Below are 25,715 nucleotides of genomic sequence, written 5' to 3' on the forward strand. Positions count from 1 at the left end.
CTCTGTGAAAACACACGGCCATTAACTGAAACACGGGGATGCACGATCGACAGCGCTCCGGCCGGAGTCTGTGCTCATCTGCTCTCAGCAGATAATGGCGTTCGGATCAGCAATGGTGTCGTCGACCGCTTACACACACATGTAATCATTACTTCCATTATTACGTGGTACAGACTGCCAGCCACGAGCGTGCGTTTCCAAGTTTTGTGGGCGACGTAACAGGTAACATTTCTAAAGACAAAACATTAACCACATCTCAATCGAAATCATTGCAATGGATCCGAGCGGATTCATTCATGTCACTGTTTCAGAAAGGAAATATGTTTCTAATACTTGTGTGTGTGTGTGTGTGTGTGTGTGTGTGTGTGTGCGTTTGGAGCTTAAAGGCGCTTTATGCCGAGGTTATCAGCGATCTTACACATATTAAAAGAAGAGAATGTAGATAAAATATTTAAGACCTTTGTCCCTCGGTGAGGAGAAAGCTTTTAAAATGATAGTCATTCACTCACTCCTACCTCACTCGCGTAAATACACACAATCACTCTATCTCACAGGTCATAATACAGTGGAAGAGGGTGAAAGGTGCTTTACATGGGAGTAAGACAGAAGTAAAACAACAAAAGAGCTCATAGAAAGGCACAGGGAAGTGTGACTGACTACTTGCAAAGAACGTGGGTGGGTCAGTCCCTTGGCAACACATTAAGAACATCTCCCTAAAATTTGTGGAAACAAGTTGGACAGATCGAATAATCGTAAAATTCTAACCATACCTAAAATAGAGGACAGGTCTACCGGCAAATCTGCAGCTGCTCGCTGGTCGAGTAAAATGTGGGGCACAGTGATCTGTATGCCACAAGCACCACACATTGGGGGTTCCTCTCGCTGAAGGAAGAAGCCATGCCTCAGGGGAGTGGCCTAAGCGAAGCATGCAGGAGGATGGCATGATGAAGTCACTGAGTACCGTTACAGCCTCCTTGGCTGCTTCATACGCTCTTTCACTCACTGCAATGCCCATGTGCCCTGGTACCGTGCAGAAGACGTTTCATTCCCTAGTCCTTACATTCCGAGGAGGGCGCCCTGGATATTCTGGACTACGTTATCTGCTGGGAACAAACTTTGTTGAGAATGAAGGACACTCAGAGAATCAGAAACTACAAGTAATTTAGCTCTCAAATCACGTCTCATCTGCTCCAGTACCCGGAAGATCGTATACACTTCTGCATTGAATACAGTAAACTCTCGAGGAATTCGGATCTTGAGGACGCGATCAGGGGAAACAACAGAGCAACCAACCGAGTCCCCTTGTTCTGACCCACCCTTAGAGACAGTTGTAGAAATGTGATGATCAGTTAAATTGGCAGGAAATACAATATTAATCTCTCCTATGCTGCACTAAATCTAAAATCACCCTGGCCCTCTGCAATAACCATGGTGGCAGGCGGATAAAACACTGGATTTGAGATTGTACATGCTCCACAACAAGCTACTCCAACACAAGCTACACACGGATTCCAAATGGCGTTGTTGCTCGTGGACGATGAAAGAAAAAGCGTTCCATAGATGGACAAGCACAAGTATGGTACTCAGGTGCAGTCGGAGCTACAAGGGACTTACATCCTTGATGCATCATCAGAAGCTGCCACCGGATTGTGAATGTACACTGTACGATATTCAGTGCCTTCTGGGTTCTGGCATTCATGTGTCTCAGGTGCGGTAACTAGGACAATTTGGAGTATAAATGACGCCACGAAATCTCACTGAGTCTCTAAAATATAGAATGCTGTTCCTCATATGGAGCTCAGGTAAGTTAAAATACGTCGAAAATGATTAAAATGAATACACACTCACTTCTCTGCAGAAAACTGAAAACCGGTCCTTGCAGCCCACTCCCCTAACCTTATCACTGCAAGTTGCAACTGACGGGTTGGTGTTGTAACACTGGAGGAGGAAACGAAAACAGCAAAATCGTTCACAAATAATGAGCACTGTACGGGACTCCTTGCCATACACGTGATACTGTTTATGGCTGTGGCAAAGAGGGTAGCGCTTAAAACGCCGCCCTGAGGAACACCGTTCTCCTGCTGAAAACGATGCAATAGCACGTCACCAACTTGAGATCTAAAGAAGCGCGTACGCAAGAAATACTGTAAGGAAGGTGGCCACGAAAGCCCCATTAATTGAGTTACACGATAATATTGTGTCTGCAAATAGCGTTGTAGGGTGTACTGATACCAAAGAATTTACCAAAACAGTGGTGATTACGTAGGGAAGCTTGCTGGATCGACGCCTCTAATGGGACCAGGCTGTCGACAGTGGACCGAAATCTCCAGAACCACATGAAGAGTAGGTAAGGAATTACCTGGTCTCTAAAAGACAGACAAGACGACGGTTAAACATTCGCTACAGTATCTTTCTTACACAGCTCGTTAAGACGACGCTCTGATGGGATATGTTGTGGTCCTTTCCTGGTTTAAGAACAGGTATCAAAAACCTCTTTTCGCGGGAAAGTTAACCGTCTGCCGTATAAGATTAAAATATTCGAGGAGAGTTTCCCTTGAAGCTGGTGGTAAATGTCAAAGTATGCAGTACCGGATTTGATCGTGACTGAGTGTAGTACCACGAGTCTCAGAGGGTGCGATTCCGGCTCCCACATGGGAAAGGGGTAGTAGTAAGACTCATAATTGTGAGATGTCAAGTCCAACGTGCACCTCTCTGCAGTCGCACAGTAGCGGCGAAGCACCAGGCTCTGGCCGGCGGCAGCAGCAGTCGCTGCAAAATGCTCTGTCATCGGCTGAGCCGAGTCTCTCGACGTCGTCTGAGGACACCCCTGTTTCAGCACTGCGGCTACTGGTAAACGATTGTGCTTATCAGAAATCCTTCGAACGGCTTCCCGTACTTTTGTAGAACAAGTGTCGCGGTTGACGGAGACCAGGAACGCTTGCCATGACCTATTCCCGCTGTCCTTAATAACTCGTTGAGCCTTGACTCTGACGATTCGGAAGGCCGAGAGGTTGAAACATCCTGGCAGATTAAAACTATGTGCCGGACCGAGACTCGAACTCGGGATCTTTTCCTTTCGGGAGCAAGTGCTATCCAAGCACGACTCACGACCCGTCCTCACAGCATTACTTCCAGCAGTAAATCGTCTCCTACCTTTCAACCTTCACAGAAGCTCTCCTGCCAAACTTCCAAACCATCACTCCTGCAAGAAAGGATACTGCGGAGACATGACTTTGCCACAGCCTGGGGATGTTTCCTGAATGAGATTTTCACTCTGCAGCGGAGTGTACACTGATATAAAACTTCCTGGCAGATGAAATCTGTGTGTTTCGTATCAGAGCACACTCCTCTGCAGAGTGAAAATCTAATTCTGGGAACATCCCCCAGTCTATCCAGACAAGGCCTCGCGTGCCTAGGTAAGTCTCACACAACTGAGGTGCGACAGCATTCCCAGAGACTACCATGCATCTCATCAGCGCGCAGCACACCTTGAGACTGAGGTTTCTTTTTATAGAGGATTTTACCAGACTCACTATCTTGGCCGTCAAGCCAGGATCCCCGTTCCTTGCGACACGTCAAGCCAGGATCCCCGTTCCTCGCGACACACAACGTTCCATGCCAGGGGTCTTCAAACGTTTTAGTCTGCGGGCCACATTGATTCCTCCACGAAGTCATAAGGGCCAAGATCTACCTAGTGGGATTAAAGAGCACTAGCACTCCATGATCACCGTAATGTAAGGCTAAAGGAAAGATGAAATCGCAGAAGTCTATGGTTGTGGGAATAGCTAGCACTGAAACGAACAACGAGTTTTATTTAATTACATAATTTTGATTGGTGGACGTACCTGAGCGAATTTCTGACATATTTTATTCTGGCGAATTTCACCGACAAAAAGTATGTCACTGCACATTCTTCACGAAAGCGTCCTGCAAAGTTAACGAAATCTCAAAATCATTGTTAACAACACTATTACTACAAGACGTAACAGAGGTACAGTATGTCAACGCATTGTTATTTCAAGCAGCAAAACAATAAGTTTAGTTATGTAGTCATGTAGCTAGTAGCAGAGCCAAAGCATATATTTGATAGTTCTGTTGCGTGATTGTGTCTATGTTGCGAGTGTTTCACGAGTTTTTTAGTGTTTTGTGCGCTGTAGTAGTAGGTGTGGGACAATTCAAAGTTTGAATTCGAAGAGACAAGGAAAATCTGAAAATCGAGATACGTAAAGAAAGTGAAACCTCGCTTAAGAAGCATCTTCCTTAATGATTGATTACTAAGACTAGTTAACCTTTTTTTTAACTATCGCACGGAGAATGGTCTGTCTGTTTATTGTGGATAGCCACAAGTTCAACCATGACCTATCGCTTTGTAAAGATACAGCTCCGACAATGTCGCGGTGTATTGGTCACGATAGGCCTCGAAACTCAATTATTGGCAGTATAGGCACCACCTCAAAAATTTGGCGGGCCGGATACCAGGGATGTCCGGCCAGCTAACGCGGGCCGGTATGCCGGCCCTCGCGGGCCGTTTTCGGCCCGCGGGCCGTAGTTTGGAGACCCCTGTTCCATGCTGTGCAATGGTCGCTGAAGCATGCCCAGAGCTTACGGTAACAGGGGCGTGATGGCCCTTACCAGTTCCCAGTTGAGGAAGCTCCGGGTCACCAAGCCTGTACTCAGGACTCTATTTTGTAAGCCAGCTATTTTCTTGACAAAAGATCATTTTTAGTTAAATCATATACAAGAGTGGAGGAAAGTAAATTTCGTAAAACGAGACGTAACGTTTATGATAGGGTCAGAGTGTACTTAGAGGAATAAACCTTTACCAGTTCGAAGAAATCAAACTGCAATCGTGACACTTGGTCATTTTGATAGTTCTATTCTATATCACCAGCCTTCGTCGCGATATATTTCCTCCAACGATTGAAAAACGTTGATTGTAGAAGTCTACAATTTAGTTGCTCAGGCAACGTCCCGCCTCGAAAATCGTCTCGATGTTATTTCGGAAACGCCTGTTACACAATGGTTTCTCCATCTGAGGAATAAATCTCTGACTGCACCGACATACAAAAATGTGGGAGAGACAAAATTTGATAACACTGATCGACAATGAAATTGTCTGCCGATTTCAGGTAAAGTAACTGGAATGTTCAAACACATTCAATTTCACACAAAATTCGAATTTCTTTGAGGAGTGCGAAATGAAATTATATAAACGTTATGAAAACGCCGATACTGGGATACAGGTTTGCAATTTAACCTGCTGCACAGCTGCTTAGTTTGTGTAGTCTACAATAAAACAACCCATATGATTTGGTAATTTTGCAATGTAGCTCTCAATTTGTTTTACAATAGTTTTTCACGTAAACTTCAACAAAGGGGATAGAATCGACAGGTGCCTGCTTCTGCGCCTTCGTGCCTTCAGAGAGTTATATACTCCTGACCACTTTAGGTACATCTTTGGCAAACTTCTAGTAAAAAGGCAGCAGCAGACAATGTCAGACTTCGCCAGAGAAGTGTATTTCGCGTACTTTGATGTAAAGGTTGCGATCACGACTGTTCATGGGCACCACATCTAGTGTGTTCACGTTGTGAGACAGGGTGCCCAATTATTACGTAAATGGGACACTCGTGCAAAACTAAAGCACTGATTTCAAAAAATCTGGTCAATTAGAATGTTAAACGTTGGAGGGAAAAAGGTACTGTTTGGTTCAAAAGTGGACCGAAAGGATAATTTCTGCTTCCACTTGACGTAAAACATAGCACTATGAAGCAACTTATTATAACCTTAACAAAATATAAAACACGTTCAAGCACGTAACAAGTAAATTACCGCGGGTGTCAAAAGTTAAAGTGAAACAAGAGGGTTCTCATAAGGCCTAACATTCGAAGACCAATGAAAGACGGAACATTTGAAGACAGAATTAACAAAATATAAATATCACCTTGGATATCCTTTAAAGGAGCATTAACAAGTTTCTTGGCAGCTGCAAGGACCTTGATTATGAGAGCATAGTTAGGAACATGCTGGATAACGTGAAAGTATTGGAGTCATCAATGAGCTTGGATTGCACTTTCTGGACTCCCGCATCAGCTGTTTTGCAGAAAATCAAGTTGCTATGAGTGGATAACAAGGAGAAGGATACATTAAGACTTTAAACAAATGGAACGGCGGTAATAGAAGCGATGGGATGTCAGCATTGATGAGTACTACACACAGAGTGTCTCAGTTAGTGCACAGAAGAAAACACAACAAGGATTTAACAGTAGAAAGAAGAGAAGTTAAGATGTAAGCCTATGTATTAGGCCCGAAGAGCATGGTCTCCATTATAATGTTAGCAGGACGTTACTTTATAATGTTTTTTAGTATTTTTTTAATATGCGAGCGGCGTTCAACAACTAACGCAACACATTTTAATTGAGTATTCCAATGCACCACATTATTCCTCATTCTTTTGGCTAAAAAACCTTATATTGCAACATAATCTCCACTCAAGGGGCCTGCCGCAGTAGCCGAGAGGTTCTAGGCACGTTGGTCGGTAACCACGGGGCTGCTACTGTCGCAGGTTCGAATCCTGCCTCGGGCATTGATGTGTGTGATGTCCTTAGGTTAGTTAGGTTTAAGTAGTTCAAAGTTTAGGGGACTGATGACCTCAGCTGTTAAGTCCCATAGTGCTTAGAGCCATTTGAACCAATCCACTCAAGGGCGTCGGCATTATGCAACCCTATTAGGTCACCCTATTGTGCTATATTGATAGCACCCGACTAGTAGTCTTCAGAGCCAACGATTTGCTGCACCAATAACTTTCCCGCATCGTGCATCCTTCACTGCGCCAAGCAGATGGAAGTCGAAAGGAGCGAGAGCCGGGAGGCAGAGTGGATGTGGACGAAGAGTCCAATGAAGGTTTGTCAAGTCCTCTCGGGTGCGCAGACTTCTGTGAAGCCTTGTGTTTTCATGGAGTAGGAGAAGTTCGTTTGCATTTTTGTGTCGACAAACACCCTGAAGTCGTTTCTTCAAATTCCCGACGGTAGCACAATACGCCTCACTACAGCGATCGTTGCACCATGACGGTTGACATCAAACAGAATAATCTGTTCAGGGTTGCGGAAGACCATCGCCATGACTTCGCACTCTGAGGGTGCGGCTCTGAAATTTTCTTCTAAGGAGAGGTATTATGGCGCCACTCCACGGATTGCCATTTAGTTTCCGGTTCAAAGTGATGAACACATCGCCTCTGACGATTGTCGACAGCAAATAGTCGCGATCTCCTCGTAATGCGCAAGCAATTCCGCACTGATGTTCCTTCATTGCTCTGTATGGTCTTTTGTTACGTAGCGAGCAGTCCAGCTGGCACACATATACCCCAACTGGGGAACAAATGTGTCAACACTACCAAAAGAGATATCCAGCTGTGCAGTGAGGCGTTTGATTGTGAACCGTTGATCATCTGGAACACAAGTTTCAACACTGCAGTAGGCACAACTGTGTGCTGCTGGCCAGCATGCCAGAGATCAGACGCGTTTGCGCAAACTTATTGCGACGATGACACACGCCTCGCCCAACGACTCACCGTGCTTTCGTTCACTGCCAGGTCTTTGTTGACTTTCTGAAAGCGCATATGATTGTCTTTGGTTTTCCGGTTATCTGCCTAAAGAAACCGAACGACAGCTCTCTGCTTGGAAAGCACCGCCGTTATAGACGCCATGTTGAAGGCATTTTATAGAACCACAGTCTATCGAAACTTCATGATACCATAAGAGCTGAAGTGGGAATATTTCAAAATGTCCCACAACAAATTCGGCATTTTTTCAAGCGATACTAAGAAAAAAAATGTTTCATTACTTACTGAACAACTCTCGTACATGATTTGTATGGATTTTCTTCTATATCTTCATCATTACTTTGTCAAAAAAACTTTAGGAGAGAAATCGTCAGCATTTTTGAACTTACTATGTCAAAAGGAAAAATTTGAACCACCTAAAATGAGTGGTGCCGGCCAGGGTGGCCGAGCGGCTCTAGGCGCTACAGTCTGGAACTGCGCGACCGCTACGGTCGCAGGTTCGAATCCTGCCTCGGGCATGGATGTGTGTGATGTCCTTAGGTTAGTTAGGTTTAAGTAGTTCTAAGTTCTAGGAGACTGATGACCTTAGAAGTTAAGTCTCATAGTGCTTAGAGCCATTTGGACCACATACATGCTACACCATAATGGGTGTAGTCAAATACCAAACAAATCAGTAAAATGAGTGAGACAAAAGTGGTGAAGTAAACCTTTCTAGACCTGGGTAACCAAAAGAAGCAGCGTGTGTGACTATTTCCTGCGCAGAATAACATGGGACGTTGTAGTTGGGAAAAAACACAACGTTGGTCAGCTCACCGCTTGATATGGTGTAGACAGCTTCGTGTGACCCAATCAAGAGATTTCAGTCGTATACTACTGTGATGGTTGAAACTTTGAGATAATGATATGTTGGAACCACACCATGACAGTCCCAAAAAATTCTCAGCATCACATTGTCCGGTGGTGGTGATCTGCGTGTGTACGCTGCGTCCTCTCTTTCTTGGTTCGGATTGGTAGGATACACCCAGACCTCTTTCATGGTGATTAAGCACCTAAAGAAGTCATTTTATAGGTTTTATACAGCTGCAACACTCTCGCTGCTGCTGTGATTCTGAGGACTTTTCCAAAGTGTGTGAGCAGTCGCGGAACCAAGCAGGTAGTGGTCTCTGTCACGTTAAGAAATGCGGGGCGAGATGTTCAAAAACGATCGATGAATGATTTTTTTAATTTTGGACTGTGGCCTCGATTGTGATACGACGTTCTTCTAGTACCAGGCCCATAACTTCTCGTGTGATATCTTGTTCTATTCAGAGAGACAGTCGGCATCCAGGGTTGTCTGACTACACTTGAAGTATGTGCAACGCCTGACCACTGTGTTACATTGTGGTGCATTGTAGCCATACACTGCGACCGGCGAATCGTGAATTTTTCCAAGGCTCTCTTCCCCTTCAGACGTAGGGAACGAACCTCCGCAGGTTACCCACTTTCTCGATGGACTGCGGCATTTCGTTATGAATCCTATAGTGGGTTCCAACGGTACTGTAGCGCTGGTATAATAGCCTGTCCAGGCCTGGAAACATATACCTGCAAACAATCAAAATCTTAGTCGGGTAACACCCGTATTTTGTTTTGATACGTACAGGGGTTGGGCAAAACTGTGTAAACATCACACGAAATGCGTGCATGAAGATAAATGCAGACGCTAGCCAATCGTGAGAATGGTGCTGTTGTATTTGACCACAAACGAAACCTGTGCAACGTCCCCAATACATTGCAAGAGTCAATCGTGGTCAGAGCAGTGTTGTCGACGCATGACGTCGGACTCAAAACAATTCGAACGTGGGAAAATTTATGATAACGCATGGTGGGTGCTTCCTTAACCAAGGTAGCCGAAGTGTTTAATGTTTCAAGAGGATTTGTATCGAAGATTTATATCGCATACAGGGAAAGCCGAAAAACATCATCTTGTGTGTCGAAACGCTGACGAATGTGTCTCTTGAGTGATCGTGACAGATGGTCTTTCAAGAGGATTGTGACGACGTTTTAACAATTTCGCACGAGCAAACCCTGTCAGATTCAAAACAGCACTAAGGGAGCTCCATAAGCGGAGAATTAGAGGGCAAGCTGGAATTCCAGGACCACGCACTAGTGATAAAAAAGCTCGTAACAGGAGAACTTGGTGCCGAATCGTAAAATCTCGGCTATGGAGGAATGAGAGAATATCATTAGATCGGATGCATCTTGTTTCTCACTGTTTCCAACTTCCGGCTGACTTTACGTCCCAGGAGTTCAAAATGGTTCAAATGGCTCTGAGCACTATGGGACTTAACTTCTGAGGTCATCAGTTCCCTAGAACTTAGAACTACTTAAAGCTAACTAAACCAAGGACACCACACACACCCATGCCCGAGGCAGGACTCGAACCTGCGACCGTAGCGGTCGCGCGGTTCCATACTGAAGCGCCTAGAACCGCTCGGCCACTCTGGCCGGCGTCCCAGGAGTGAAACATGGCGTCGATTCGGTGATGATTTGAGCAGCTATACTGTGGCATTCCATGGGCCGCATGATTAGTCGGCAAGGTCGCGGTAGTACCAAAGGCTGTGTGACTATTTTGGCTTCTTAGGTTGATCCCGTGGTAAAATGTTTCTCCCAATGGTAATGCTGTGTTATTAAGCCATTGTGGTCTATTTTGAAGAGAAGAGTGCTTAATTGCTATCAGCCTCCTACACTGTTACCTGAACTTTCCAGTATTTTGCACGACAAACTGTATAAGATTCCCTTGACAACCATGCAGGACCTGTATTTACCCATTATGAGACGACTGGAATTCTTTTTGCATGCCAACTGTTTTCCTACACGGCATTAGACATGGTAATATGTTGTGTTTCTGGTGCTTGCTTATGTTGGTCCATCTGTCGTAAATCTTTATGACCAACCGTCGTATATACTTATGAACTCACTGTAGTGAGTGCGACTTGGCTAAACTCATTTCACTGCTATAGAAGGGAAATATATTGCGCTACAGTCTGGAGCCGCGCGACCGCTACGGTCGCAGGTTCGAATCCTGCCTCGGGCATGGATGTGTGTGATGTCCTTAGGTTCGTTAGGTTTAAGTATTTCTAAGTTCTAGGGGACTGATGACCTAAGCAGTGAAGTCCCATAGTGTTCAGAGCCAAACTGAACGCAGTTGCCGATGTGTAAACTGACAAATAGCTCACATCCGAGACTAATTTGCCGCTCTCCGACACTGGTTAAATTTGCTTCAGCTGCCAACGGAATATCCTTCCGTAATAAAATCTAGACATCACTGCAACCTTTCTGAAATAGTCAAGGACGACGGAATCCATTATACAAAAATCAGTCGCTATGGCTTTCCTTCCAAAAAAACGGTTTCCGGTACATCGTTTACCGTGCCCTTTGAAAGTCGCTCTTTCATTCGACACTTTCAGTTCTTCCCATTACATTTCGTTTCTAGCGGATGGCGATATTAATTTTTACAATACCTTACGTCAGTCTGCTATAATTAGTTCCGATTTGTCGATACAAGAGCACTGCAACAACGTCATTCATGGTCACTGAAGCAATTTCACGTCCTTGGAGCGACAGTTTATTATCAACCAGTAGGAACCGTTCGCGGGTTCCAGCCCATGAGGTCCTTCTTGTTTGAAAGAAAATTGGTAAGTATCTCACGATTCAGGTAGTGTCTACGTTTTGTTCCAGGCTCGGTTGGATGCTGGTCGGCGGAGCTGTGTTTGGGTAGAAGACTGTCTTTTTTTATGGAGCCCATTTTGTGGAAACTGTAAAATAATTGAAGTAATGCGTAAGACCATATCAATATACTTGCCGTGTTGAAGCCTAGTTATTGTGGCGAAGTTAGATTAGCAGTCCTTGACTGCGATCGTTTCGGAGTGTAAATCGGGCAATGTGATATGGCATAGTGAATTGGAATCTTATATGTTGCTCATTATTCATTGAATGGGCAGAAATACAGCGTTCTACATTACATTTTCGCTAAGTCGTGTTGTAAATCCATTGATTTTATGCTGTCCTGAAGTATACTCAGAAACTGCGAGATGATGTTGCTGTTACTTGTCGCAAATGTTAATTTGTACTAGTATGTTTGATTACCCATGCAGGGCCGTAAAATCTATTCCTTGTGTTTAGCTACAATATAATTACTCATCAATCAGTTTATTTCAACATATCTTATAAATCTTCGCACAAAATCACTAGAACGTAGTACGTTGCTTGGCCCACATCTTATGGAAGTTTGTGCCATCGCTTTACTATCCACAACCACTCAGGGCATATCGGAAATTAAACATTGAACTCCGATCTCAAAACACATTGATAATAAGTAACTTTTTTGCAAGTTATTGGTTTCCAGGTCCAGTCAAGCAGGTGAACTGAACGGAGTTTGCGTCGCCGATAGCTGTTGGTTATCATCATATATCATGCGACAGATTTCGCACTTAATTAAAATGCAATGTGAAATTCATGAATTACATTTCGAGCCCGATGGTTTACAGGTTATTTATATTTTCAGCCAAAAATTACAAAACTGACGAATTATCCTCATTGCACTGCTGAAAGCTACAAGCAGATAGCTAACAAATATTTAAATTAATTCACTGTCCTTTACGAATCTGTACTCACTGTGTAATATTCAAGTTTTTGCTATGCAACTCCGTTTCTTTGCTGTTGGGCTGAATTATGAGTCTATAAGTGTGTATGTGTGTGTGTGTGTGTGTGTGTGTGTGTGTGTGTGTGTGTGTGTTTGTGTGTGTGACTATTTCTGTGCAATTTTATGATACCATTTCCAGAGTGTTCATCTGGGGCATGAGAATTACCTTTTATCGCAACAAATGTCTGTCATTTTCGGCCGACCGTGCCAGGATGTTTCTGTACTATGAATCTATTGATGAGTTACTACCAATAATCACTTCCATTTAACGTTGTTCATTTCTTATCGGCCAAAATATAATATTACTGGAGAATCTGTCTGCCAGGATATTTGTTGAAATTTTCCGATTATAACCAGCTTTCATTGGTGACTCCAGATAGGTAAAATGTAGTATTAGACGTAAAGTCTCATTGATCTGTAGTCACATTTGGAGCAAAAGAAATCATTGGATTCAACCCACTTTAGAATTAATTGTTGTATTACTTTTTAAATAACTGCGATTTAGACTGGTATGGAAGGGAACAGAAGAAACGATGGTATAGTATGGGCATTGAGTCTAGGAAGTCACTACATTTGGAGCACGAGGCCAGATTGGGGTGGGGTGGGGAAGCGAATTGGCTTTGTCTACTTAAGGAAAACCATCTGTTATTTGCTCCAGTGGTTTATGAAAACACGGGAAACGTAAATTGGACTGCCGGAGGGGGATTTAAAGGACCGTCCTCAGAAATTCTAATGTAGTGTTTTTCCACTGTACCACTTCACTCGTGTGTGTGTGTTTGCGGTCTCTTACTGTGGGCGAGTGCGCGGCGCGCTCCTCTCTCTCTTTCTCTCTCTCTCTCTCTCTCTCTCTCTCTGTGTGTGTGTGTGTGTGTGTGTGTGTGTGTGTGTGTGTGAGAGAGAGAGAGAGAGAGAGAGAGAAATTGAGAAAAAGATAACTAGCATTTATCATCCTATAGTCTCTAGACTAACGTCTACGCTTGTTACTATTTAATGCTTCCTCAAAAAGACATTATATTTCTAGGGGACTGAATAATCGAGAATGGCCCGTGTTATCCGTTCAACGTTACTGGAAACCTTCCTTTAGCAAGCGGATTTAAAGACTCTTCCTCCTTTTTTATTTGAGGATGTTGGCCTCCAATCCGTTGAGTACTTCAAAGGGAGACAACGCAATTACATCAGTATCAAAGAATGTGTTTGTGACAGTAATAAAAGTATGAGTGAAAATGCTTTCAGATTAGACTCATTTCCTGTTCCATATTTCAAGGAATTAATTTATCTCGTCGATGTCATTATACACATCTGTTCATTAACGCAAAAAATATAATCAGATTAATCTCCACGAGAAAATAAATTTTCTTTCTTTCTGATTTAAACCAGATATTTGCTCAGAACAGAAAGCAGACGTTTTGGTACGCTGACTGGAAGTCTAGAATATCTTGAGCGAATTGTTATTGACTGCAGGAAGAACAGCTGAAGCCGGAATTAGGAATATCAAACTCATTGACGTTAGCAAATTTGAAAATATTCTCTAAATAAAGCGCTTTTTTGATAGTAAGGATTAAACTCGTTTCAACGATTTCGATTTCGGAATTTTTACGATAAATGTAACTATTTTTGACTACCAGGTTTAGAATGATTAGTTTCGTTTAACGAGTAGCATACAAGAACTGAGAACTTAACAGATCGATTGGTGAAGAATGCTGAACTACCAATGTATGTAGTGTAGTGTGTAGGAAGCCTGCATACTCGGTTCGCTAGACAAACATTCAAACAAATCTTACTAATGAGTTTTATTACAATACGAAAATCACAGTACTTAACTTTCGCAATTGCACAGACGTGTAGCAAGCAAAGGGCGACATACAAGATAATCACTCTTCTTCAGTGCAAACAATCCCAAGTCTGTGCACTATGCTACATGGAGAGTACAAGCGAAGTGACCTAGCGTTGACGCTGCTATCCAAGTTGCTGGTCTAGATGATGATGATGAGGTCCCATACGCCGAGGAGCGTAGGGTACGATGCGGGAGACCCGCACCGCCGACTAGGCAAGGTCCTAGTGGAAGTGGTTTGCCATTGCCTTCCTCCGACCGTAATGGGGATAAACACAACACCCAGTCATCTCGAGGTAGGAAAAATCTCTGACCCCGCCGGGAATCGAACCCGTGACCACCTGCGCGGGAAGCTACAACGCTACCGCAAGACCAGGAGCTGCCGACATTAGGCTAGAAGCTACTATTGAACTGTACCGTCACCAGTCGGTCGCAGCGCTTATGTCTTCTTCACATAGTGTGCGCTGCTGTCGCATTGTCGTCCTGGAGGGGGGTTTGGTCAGTGTGCGATTGGTTGATTTCTTCTCACAGCCATCTCTTCTCAATGGTTCCCGACTGGCGTGCCGGCGCTTGGCTTTACAAAAAAATGGTTCAAATGGTTCTGAGCATTATGGGACTTAACATCTTAGGTCATCAGTCCCCTAGAACTTAGAACTACTTAAACCTAGCTAACCTAAGGACATCACACACATCCATGCGCGAGGCAGCATTCGAACCTGCGACCGTAGCGGTCGCGCGGTTCCTGTGGTGTCACCGCCAGACACGACACCTGCTAGGTGTTAGCCTTTAAATCGGTCGCGCCCCGTTAGTATACGTCGGACCCGGGTGTCGCCACTATCAGTGTTTGCAGACCGAGGGCCGCCACACGGCAGGTCTAGTCTAGTCAGACTCCCTAGCACTCGCCCCAGTTGTATAGCCGACTTTGCTAGCGATGGTTCACTGACAAAATACGCTCTCATTTGCAGAGGCGACAGTTTAGCATAGCCTTCAGCTACGTCATTTGCTACGACCTAGCAAGGCGCCATATTCAGTTACTATTCTGAACAGATAATATTGCGACTCATGTACCGTCAAGAGCGACGTTCATCATTAATGGATTAAAGTTAAGTATGAAACTAATTACGTCCGCTTTCTGAATTCTAATTCCTTGTCATGTCCCAGACCTCACGTCACTATAGTTCTTCCCTCCTCACGCCAGCCTGCGTGAGCTAAAAAGCGTGCATTTCGGCCTCCTCTAGTAACACGGTGTTGGCTCTTCCGCCAACACAACAGTTCCAGACTGAAGCGCATAGAACCGCTTGGCCACTTTGGCTGGCTTGACTTTACACCGTAACATGGAGCATGGTTTGCTGCTATCAACATAACTTTCACAACTGAACATTACATTTTTCCTTCTGATGTCATCTATCTATTTTTGTTGATAAATACCTTACCACCTGTGAGACTGGTCCCGCGCTGACAGCTCAGAGCACACATATGATAATTGAGCCACTGTCAGTGGCGGTCTGCGCCCGTGAACAAAGATCCGACCTAAATAGTGCGAGCTCGAAACGACGAACAAATCTAGCTGTTGTTACAAGTGGTAACAGACAGGTTCTGCCCCGACTACCGTGAGAGTTGTACCTCTGGCTCTTCTAATCGTCTTCACTCTGTCTGAGCAGAAGTGAAGAACTCTCACGTTCGGTCCGGCGGTACAGAAGAAAAACAAGACCGATCTCTTCAGCCGTCCAGAAGCGGACCTTGAACCCCTTCACGCTGAATGATTAACACCTTTTCCCCACCGCTTAGGAAAATCTCCAATCGTCGGAGAACACAGAAAAAGCTGCCGATCGTACTCTTAGATTCTGCTGCTCCTTTTCCCTCCAAACCGTTAAAACAAATTTCCCTCCTGTCACGGCTCGTCCCCCAAAATTCAGGTGTGCGCTCTTTTGCGTCAGCACACGTGTCACCAGTCCACCAATCAGACGGTGGTTTCCGGTCTATGCGCTAGAGTGTACAGACCTGAACCTGCTTCTGGCCGTTGTACAGCAATGGTCTACGTTGGCGCAGTACTGTCGACCCACCGCGGGCGCACATATCAAAGATCTCTGAACTGACACAGACAATGCAGCCGCCTGGCGTCGTCTAGTAGGCGAGCGGTGGGCATCTGTGCACTAAAACGATTTGCGGGGCGCCTGCCCCAACATTTCTCACGTCCCAAACACCCTGCTCGCAACGCTACAAACGGCGAAAACGCCGGGAAACTACTCCGGTGCAAAGAGTGGGCCATGCTTTGCTCTTGTCGCTCAGATAGCCGCGCCACCACACATCATCCCACGCCAAATAAAGTGGACAACCCTGTCACCAGTTATTATCTAAAGAAAATCAAAGCTCTCATTCCAGATTTCATATTTTTCCTTTATTGTCATTTCCATTCCCCATCAGGGACGGGCTGGCAGCAGCGTAAGCGCTGCTCTTCAGCCAAGAGACATAAATAGACAGGAACACATTTAAAAGCAATATAAAGAAGATAACATGGCGAAATATAGATACAAAAAAGGCGGAACAGAAGCAAATAATACATACAAAGCGGTGACTATAAGTCAGAGATAAAAATTTAAAAATGTTACTCAAAAAAATCACACTCTACGTTAAAAGGCACCAGGAAAAGTACATCCAGAGCATAAAAGTCCGTAGAACAAGTAAAAGAGCCACATGACGAGCAGTGTAGCAGGGAATGGTCATGGACAATAAACTGGTCGAGCACACAATAAAAGCCCACATCACTAGATGACACTGTAGAAGGCACTAACGTAGCACACTGATACCGAAAAAAACCTGGGGGAACTCTGAATGGGGGGGGGGGGACAAGGGAAATGGGAAGAAGGGGAAGGAGGCGCGCAGGAGGGGGGAGAAAGGGGGATAAGGTGGGGGGAGCGCCGAAGAAGGGGTGGAAAGGGAAGGGATGGGAGAGGAAAACGGCTGAGAAGGGGGTGCAGGGATTCAGGGAGGGAAGGAGAAAAATCCACTCTGGGAGGAGGGGGGGTGAGGAAAAAGGGTCCCTGGGGAGTGGGGGGGGGGGGGAACAAAGCCAGGTTATAGCTGGAAGGAAGGGTATATGTCATGGCGAATTTCATCATCTGGGAGGGGAGGCGCTGAAAATTGCCCTGATGAAGGACATGAAGGGTGTGGAGGTGGAGAGAGGGAGGGTTATGGTGATAGAGGCATGGCAATGGGCAGAGGGTGCAGAGGAAGGAGGAAACCAGGGGGTGGGGAGGATCAAGCCTGTGGACAGTGTAAAGGATGCAGAGATGCTGGTGGAAAAGGAGGAGGTGGGGGAAGGGGATGAGTTCGTACAGAAGCCGCATGGGGGAAGGAAGGTGGATACGGAAGGCAAGGCGGAGCACATGGCGTTTGAGGATTTGGAGGGCCTTGTAAAAGCGGGTGGGGGCGGAGATCCAGGCAACGCTGGCATAACAGAGGATAGGACGGATGAGGGATTTGTAGGTGTGGAGGATGGTGGAAGGATGCAATCCCCCATGTCCGACCAGACAGGAGTTTCAGGAGGTGGAGTCGGAAATGGGCTGTCTGTTGGATGGTCAGGAGCTGAGGGGTGCAGCTGAGGCGACGGTCGAGGGTGAGGCTAAGGTATCTCAGGGTGTGGGTGAGCTGGATGGGACAAGCATAAATGGTGAGGCAGAATTCATGGAGATGGAAGGAGCAGGTGATGTGGCCTATGATGATTGCCTGTCCAGATGTCATTACTCCAATGACTTTAATTCGCCGTCACTACTCAGGAACTTAACAGGAACAAGTTGAATCCGGGTTAAAAAAATATGGAAGAGGGCAAGCCAAGAAAGTTTGACGTCTTTCAAAGCTAGAAAAACATAGTAAGAAATGGTCCAGAAACATATATTGTCTGAGATAAGAACACTTGTTCATAGAAATGGCCGAAAGACGTTCGGTTGTAGTACAGGCATTGCAGAGGCGTTCCATCGGTATTATAAGCAGTGTTTCGATGTCTTTCTGTATCACTATACCACAAGTGTATATTAGTCTGAGCAGGCCGGCCGGAGTGGCCGTGCGGTTCTAGGCGATACAGTCTGGAACCGCGCGACCGATACGGTCGCAGGTTCGAATCCTGCCTCGGGCATGGATGTGTGTGATGTCCTTAGGTTAGTTAGGTTTAATTAGTTCTAAGTTCTAGGCGACTGATGACCTCAGAAGTTAAGTCGCATAGTGCTCAGAGCCATTTTTGAGTCTGAGCAGTAACTACTTTCCATCTTATTGAGTAGTTGGCTACGAAGTCTTTCGCGACGTATTTCTTGAGTAAAAATCTCTCGGTGTACATGCCGCGTCAAATCAGGATAAAACTCCAAGCTTTCGACCACTACCTCCATGGTCGTCGTCAGGGCTAAAACTGACTGTCGTGAACTAGCGAGGTTCCCACTTTTATATGCAAAGGACGGCTTCTGATTGGCTGGAATACGTCAGCGATATGGCGCGTAGTGAAGTGGTGCCCTCTACTTCCATAGATGTAGTTGCTATCCCGCGTTGCTTGCAGTGCCATCCCTTGAATCAGGAGGTAAAGTGCGAGAAGTTTTTCTCTGCGATTTTTCTTTATCCAGTGCACTCTTCCAAGTGTTGCTAAGTGCATAGCCGTTGTCTCTATTAAAGTTATTATCGCTAAGTCTAATTTCGACTGCTTCCCGGATCACAGACTCCCAGTAATTCGATGTGTAGGCTATTACTCTGGTTTCTTCAAATAAAATCTTATGCTTGTTAAGCAGGCTATGTTCAGCCACCGCTGATTTTTCCAAATACCTGTACTTCAGGTGGCGTTGGTGCTCGATGCAGCGGTCGGCAACGGTACTTACAGACTGGCCCACGTAATTCTTGCCGCATTCGCAAGGAATAGTATAAATTCCCGGCACTCTTAAGCCAAGACTATCTTTGACTGGTCTCAACATTTCCTTAATTTTCCTAGGTGGTCGGAAAACTGGTTAATCACAACAAACAGTAGTTAATCACAAACTGACTTTATATTCTTCTCCATTTATCGTGTTAGCTGCAGTGTGCAGTCTGAATTTTGTAGAAGCAGTGCACTGTTAAGTGATGGCCTTTGGAAGTTGTAATAACACAAATGTCTTTTCCTGCCTAACAGAAATTTATAATCAAGACAAAAGTGAACTGTAACCACAGTTCGCCTATGTGCAAGCAATGTGGCAGGTATAGAAAAACAACGACAATAAAATAAGGAAGAAATATGCTCAAACACTATAAAATTCTGGCCGTGGAATCTTAAAGAAAACAAATAGAAGCAATGTGTAACTAAGTTCAACAGACAAACTAACACAGATGGAACTGCAGATTCCGTGAGGCGTTCAATGCAACACTTTTTTTTTCAGAAAGCAGTTTGGTTTTTTTCAGGGTTCTAGTACACCATATTACTTCCCACTCTTTAGGCTACAAAACCCTGTTTTTCAGCATAATCTCCATTCGATGCGATGGCCTTATACCACTTTACTGAGTAGGCCTGTATGCGCGCATAGGACCACTCCGCTGGTCGACGTCGGAACCAACATCGTGCTGCATCAGTAACCACCTCATCATCCAGATCTGCTTCCCACGGAGTGCATTCCAATTGGGAGATGGAAGTCGCAAGGTGCGACATCTTGTCTGTGGGGCGGATGAGGAAGACCAGTTCAATGATGTCTTGTGAGCTCCTATCGGGTGTGCATTCTATGTGAGGCTTTGCGTTGTGCAAGTGAGCAGCAAGGTGCTTGATTGTGATCATTCTATAACCTCGAACGAGAGTGCCCGCACGTTCAAACGTTGCAGGAGTCGCAGCTGTGTGGAAATAGCTGTTTCGCGGGAGATAGGACAGGTTTGCGCGACCTTGCTGCGATTATAACAATGCCTCGCCCAACGACTCAACGTGTTTTTGTTCACTGCCAGGTCCTCGTAGACATTTTGCAAGTGCCTATGAATCATCTGCGATTCTCTGGTTTTCCGCCAAAATAATCTCAATCACAGCTTTCTGCTTGGAATGTACGAGGGCTATTCCGAAAGTAAGGTCCGATAGGTCGCGAAATGGAAACCACGGTAAAAATCAAAAATGTTTTATTTGCAACAGTTAGATACACCTTGCAGCTACTTATCTCCATAGTCGCCGACCCGACTTAGACGTGTATCGTAGCGTTGTACCAACGTTCCCATACCCTCGCTATAGAAGGCAGCCGCCATGGCTCTCCGCCAATTCTCTACGCTGGCCTACGGCTCGTTGTCTTGTGCCGAAATGTTGTCTTCATAACCAGCGGTTCATGTGACCTGAGCTGAAACTCAGAGGGAGACAATTACGGGCTGTAGTGTGGGTAATCTCACATTTCCATTTGAAAACGATGCAGGAGCATCTTCATTTCCCCTGCAGAATGCGGCTGAGAATTGTCTTGAAGACGAAACAGCACGACAGTTATGTAATGTTAGCTGCATAGCTTCAGGGGAAATTTCTCACCAGGCCCCCGTACTTGGCGGCAGACACTATTTTCTAGACATCTTTACGCACTCACTGCGAGCTCAGAAATGAGAAGAGCGACGTGATGCTAACTGGGGTTATACTAGAGACACTACCCAACACATCTGTGCAAAGCTTTATCGGATTTTCCTAGTCGTTTCCATTTCGTGACCGATCGGACCTTACTTTCGGAATAGCCCTCGTACCTACGTTACAGACGTCATTTTGAAGGCTACTTATAGCATCGCCAACTATCGAAACTTAATGTAGGGGCTGATCCGGGAAAATTCCACTACGCCCCGCAACAAATTCAACATTTTTTTTTTTTTCAGCCGAAGTTGGCCGAGAAAGGAAAAGTGTTGCATTACTTATACAACGCTCCTCGTACAATAAATTAACTAAATTACATTATCATTCCACATATAAGCACAGCTTAATGATACGTACAGCCAAATAAATGCAAACATCAACAGGGCAAGGGATTGTTACCTAATTTGAAAGTTTCAATTGGCGAATCGTAAGCATAGGTCACGCAGCACAGTCACAGATACTACTCGACAATCCAACCACGAGAATACTGAAGAAACCAAGAACGGATAAGAATACTTGCATGAGCACTTCTCTGTGCAGTCGGCGCCTAACAACTCGCCGGCCAGCGCTCTACCCTGTTGCTAGCTCAATTCCTCACTAAGCTGCCAGCCGCCAAATACCTTCACCGTGCCACTGACCAGGTGTCCCACTCATTCAATAACACGCTGAAGAACTCCACACGACCGCTCGAGTCGCTACTTTGTGGTCACCGCCTGCGCTGGTTATGGACTCTTTTGATGCTTCCCGCGCCCTCTCGCGTGCACTGGGAGAACTGCCCGCTGATTGGCCACATCTTCTGAGCATGGTGGGACAAGTTTTATAATGAAATTCGTACGGAATGTGAATGAGATAATCATTTACTACCATGAGCACCTGACAACGATATTATACACTCCTGGAAATTGAAATAAGAACACCGTGAATTCATTGTCCCAGGAAGGGGAAACTTTATTGACACATTCCTGGGGTCAGATACATCACATGATCACACTGACAGAACCACAGGCACATAGACACAGGCAACAGAGCATGCACAATGTCGGCTCTAGTACAGTGTATATCGACCTTTCGCAGCAATGCAGGCTGCTATTCTCCCATGGAGACGATCGTAGAGATGCTGGATGTAGTCCTGTGGAACGGCTTGCCATGCCATTTCCACCTGGCGCCTCAGTTGGACCAGCGTTCGTGCTGGACGTGCAGACCGCGTGAGACGACGCTTCATCCAGTCCCAAACATGCTCAATGGGTGACAGATCCGGAGATCTTGCTGGCCAGGGTAGTTGACTTACACCTTCTAGAGCACGTTGGGTGGCACGGGATAGATGCGGACGTGCATTGTCCTGTTGGAACAGCAAGTTCCCTTGCCGGTCTAGGAATGGTAGAACGATGGGTTCGATGACGGTTTGGATGTACCGTGCACTATTCAGTGTCCCCTCGACGATCACCAGTGGTGTACGGCCAGTGTAGGAGATCGCTCCCCACACCATGATGCCGGGTGTTGGCCCTGTGTGCCTCGGTGGTATGCAGTCCTGATTGTGGCGCTCACCTGCACGGCGCCAAACACGCATACGACCATCATTGGCACCAAGGCAGAAGCGACTCTCATCGCTGAAGACGACACGTCTCCATTCGTCCCTCCATTCACGCCTGTCGCGACACCACTGGAGGCGGGTTGCACGATGTTGGGGCGTGAGCGGAAGACGGCCTAACGGTGTGCGGGACCGTAGCCCAGCTTCATGGAGACGGTTGCGAATGGTCCTCGCCGATACCCCAGGAGCAACAGTGTCCCTAATTTGCTGGGAAGTGGCGGTGCGGTCCCCTACGGCACTGCGTAGGATCCTCCGGTCTTGGCGTGCATCCGTGCGTCGCTGCGGTCCGGTCCCAGGTCGACGGGCACGTGCACCTTCCGCCGACCACTGGCGACAACATCGATGTACTGTGGATACCTCACGCCCCACGTGTTGAGCAATTCGGCGGTACGTCCACCCGGCCTCCCGCATGCCCACTATACGCCCTCGCTCAAAGTCCGTCAGCTGCACATACGGTTCACGTTCACGCTGTCGCGGCATGCTACCAGTGTTAAAGACTGCGATGGAGCTCCGTATGCCACGGCAAACTGGCTGACACTGACGGCGGCGGTGCACAAATGCTGCGCAGCTAGCGCCATTCGACGGCCAACACCGCGGTTCCTGGTGTGTCCGCTGTGCCGTGCGTGTGATCATTGCTTGTACAGCCCTCTCGCAGTGTCCGGAGCAAGTATGGTGGGTCTGACACACCGGTGTCAATGAGTTCTTTTTTCCATTTCCAGGAGTGTATTATGTGAATCAACTGTCTCGTTTGTATAACTTCACTTGAATCACAATACAGAAACAGTGAGAGATGGCCAGGAATACATAATGTCCAGGCGAAAGGTTAACTATCGTTCATATAATACACTAGCTGCCATGACTGTGGTCTTTAGAAGTACCCTTGTTCTTGTTCTTCGATGACTTCTATTCTGCATCTGAGAACCACTGAACGCTGTTAACTTACAAATACGAACATGACAACCAAGTCGATAACATTCGCATACCGATGGGCAAGTGAATACAGTGCCAACCAGAGGAAAACAACGGAAAAAGAGAAGTAATTCCATCTCTTAGCTGCGTCTTGTAGTTTTGTCCACACCTGTTGAGCCCAGTCTTGAAGAGGTGAAAGCTGAAGAAATCGAAAGGAAAATTACATGTATCATCATGCTAACGACAGGGGCAACAGTCACATCATGGCGAAGTACTTCGAGTCCAATCTTTACCCATATTCAATTTAAAGAAACCTCACAAGCAAACTCATTTCCACCATCAAAAGAGGAAATGAGGCGTATCTTACCGTCCCAACTGAACAACTAAGCACCAAGCAACGATGAAGCAATTATACTCATGTTCAGGAAAAAAAAAGAATCGAGGACACCCTGAACGACTAGAAATATTACGTACAAAATCACAGGACTTGAACACTAGCATGTTCTGCAGAAATGATTAGCATTTCAGTCACCTCGGTTCCGCATGTATCCTGTGCCCTGGTGGACACAAGATCTGCCATGGACCCTGATAACGTCTTCCACGCGTGATGGCACCGGCGTGTATAAGGCGCTAATGGAGTCCTGTGGTAAAGCCATCCATGCTGCATTCACCTGGTTCCTAAGTTCACCTATGGTGGTTGGTGTGGTGTCACTGCCAGACACCACACTTGCTAGGTGGTAGCTTAAATCGGCCGCGGTCCATTAGTACATGTCGGACCCGCGTGTCGCCACTGTGTGAACGTAGACCTAGCGCCACCACACGGCAGGTCTCGAGAGACGTACGAGAACTCGCCCCAGTTGTACGACGACGTTGCTAGCGACTATACGGACGAAGCCTTTGCTCTCATTTGCCGAGAGACAGAATAGCCTTCAGCTAAGTTAATGGCTACGACCTAGCAAGGCGCCATTAGCCTTACATACACCCCTGGAAATTGAAATAAGAACACCGTGAATTCATTGTCCCAGGAAGGGGAAACTTTATTGACACATTCCTGGGGTCAGATACATCACATGATCACACTGACAGAACCACAGGCACATAGACACAGGCAACAGAGCATGCACAATGTCGGCACTAGTACAGTGTAAATGGCTCTGAGCACTATGGGACTAAACATCTATGGTCATCAGTCCCCTAGAACTTAGAACTACTTAAACCTAACTAACCTAAGGACATCACACAACACCCAGCCATCACGAGGCAGAGAAAATCCCTGACCCCGCCGAGTACAGTGTATATCCACCTTTCGCAGCAATGCAGGCTGCTATTCTCCCATGGAGACGATCGTAGAGATGCTGGATGTAGTCCTGTGGAACGGCTTGCCATACCATTTCCACCTGGCGCCTCAGTTGGACCAGCGTTCGTGCTGGACGTGCAGACCGCGTGAGACGACGCTTCATCCAGTCCCAAACATGCTCAATGGGGGACAGATCCGGAGATCTTGCTGGCCAGGGTAGTTGACGTACACCTTCTAGAGCACGTTGGGTGGCACGGGATACATGCGGAAGTGCATTGTCCTGTTGGAACAGCAAGTTCCCTTGCCGGTCTAGGAATGGTAGAACGATGGGTTCGATGACGGTTTGGATGTACCGTGCACTATTCAGTGTCCTCTCGACGATCACCAGTGGTGTACGGCCAGTGTAGGAGATCGCTCCCCACACCATGATGCCGGGTGTTGGCCCTGTGTGCCTCGGTTGTATGCAGTCCTGATTGTGGCGCTCACCTGCACGGCGCCAAACACGCATACGACCATCATTGGCACCAAGGCAGAAGCGACTCTCATCGCTGAACACGACACGTCTCCATTCGTCCCTCCATTCATGCCTGTCGCGACACCACTGGAGGCGGGCTGCACGATGTTGGGGCGTGAGCGGAAGACGGCCTAACGGTGTGCGGGACCGTAGCCCAGCTTCATGGAGACGGTTGCGAATGGTCCTCGCCGATACCCCAGGAGCAACAGTGTCCCTAATTTGCTGGGAAGTGGCGGTGCGGTCCCCTACGGCACTGCGTAGGATCCTACGGTCTTGGCGTGCATCCGTGCGTCGCTGCGGTCCGGTCCCAGGTCGACGGGCACGTGCACCTTCCGCCGACCACTGGCGACAACATCGATGTACTGTGGATACCTCACGCCCCACGTGTTGAGCAATTCGGCGGTACGTCCACCCGGCCTCCCGCATGCCCACTATACGCCCTCGCTCAAAGTCCGTCAACTGCACATACGGTTCACGTCCACGCTGTCGCGGCATGCTACCAGTGTTAAAGACTGCGATGGAGCTCCGTATGCCACGGCAAACTGGCTGACACTGACGGCGGCGGTGCACAAATGCTGCGCAGCTAGCGCCATTCGACGGCCAACACCGCGGTTCCTGGTGTGTCCGCTGTGCCGTGCGTGTGATCATTGCTTGTACAGCCCTCTCGCAGTGTCCGGAGCAAGTATGGTGGGTCTGACACATCGGTGTCAATGTGTTCTTTTTTCCATTTCCAGGAGTGTAGTTTGATAGTTA

This window comes from Schistocerca nitens, chromosome 6 (genome assembly GCF_023898315.1).
Source record: "Schistocerca nitens isolate TAMUIC-IGC-003100 chromosome 6, iqSchNite1.1, whole genome shotgun sequence".
In the NCBI taxonomy this organism is placed as follows: domain Eukaryota; kingdom Metazoa; phylum Arthropoda; class Insecta; order Orthoptera; family Acrididae; genus Schistocerca; species Schistocerca nitens.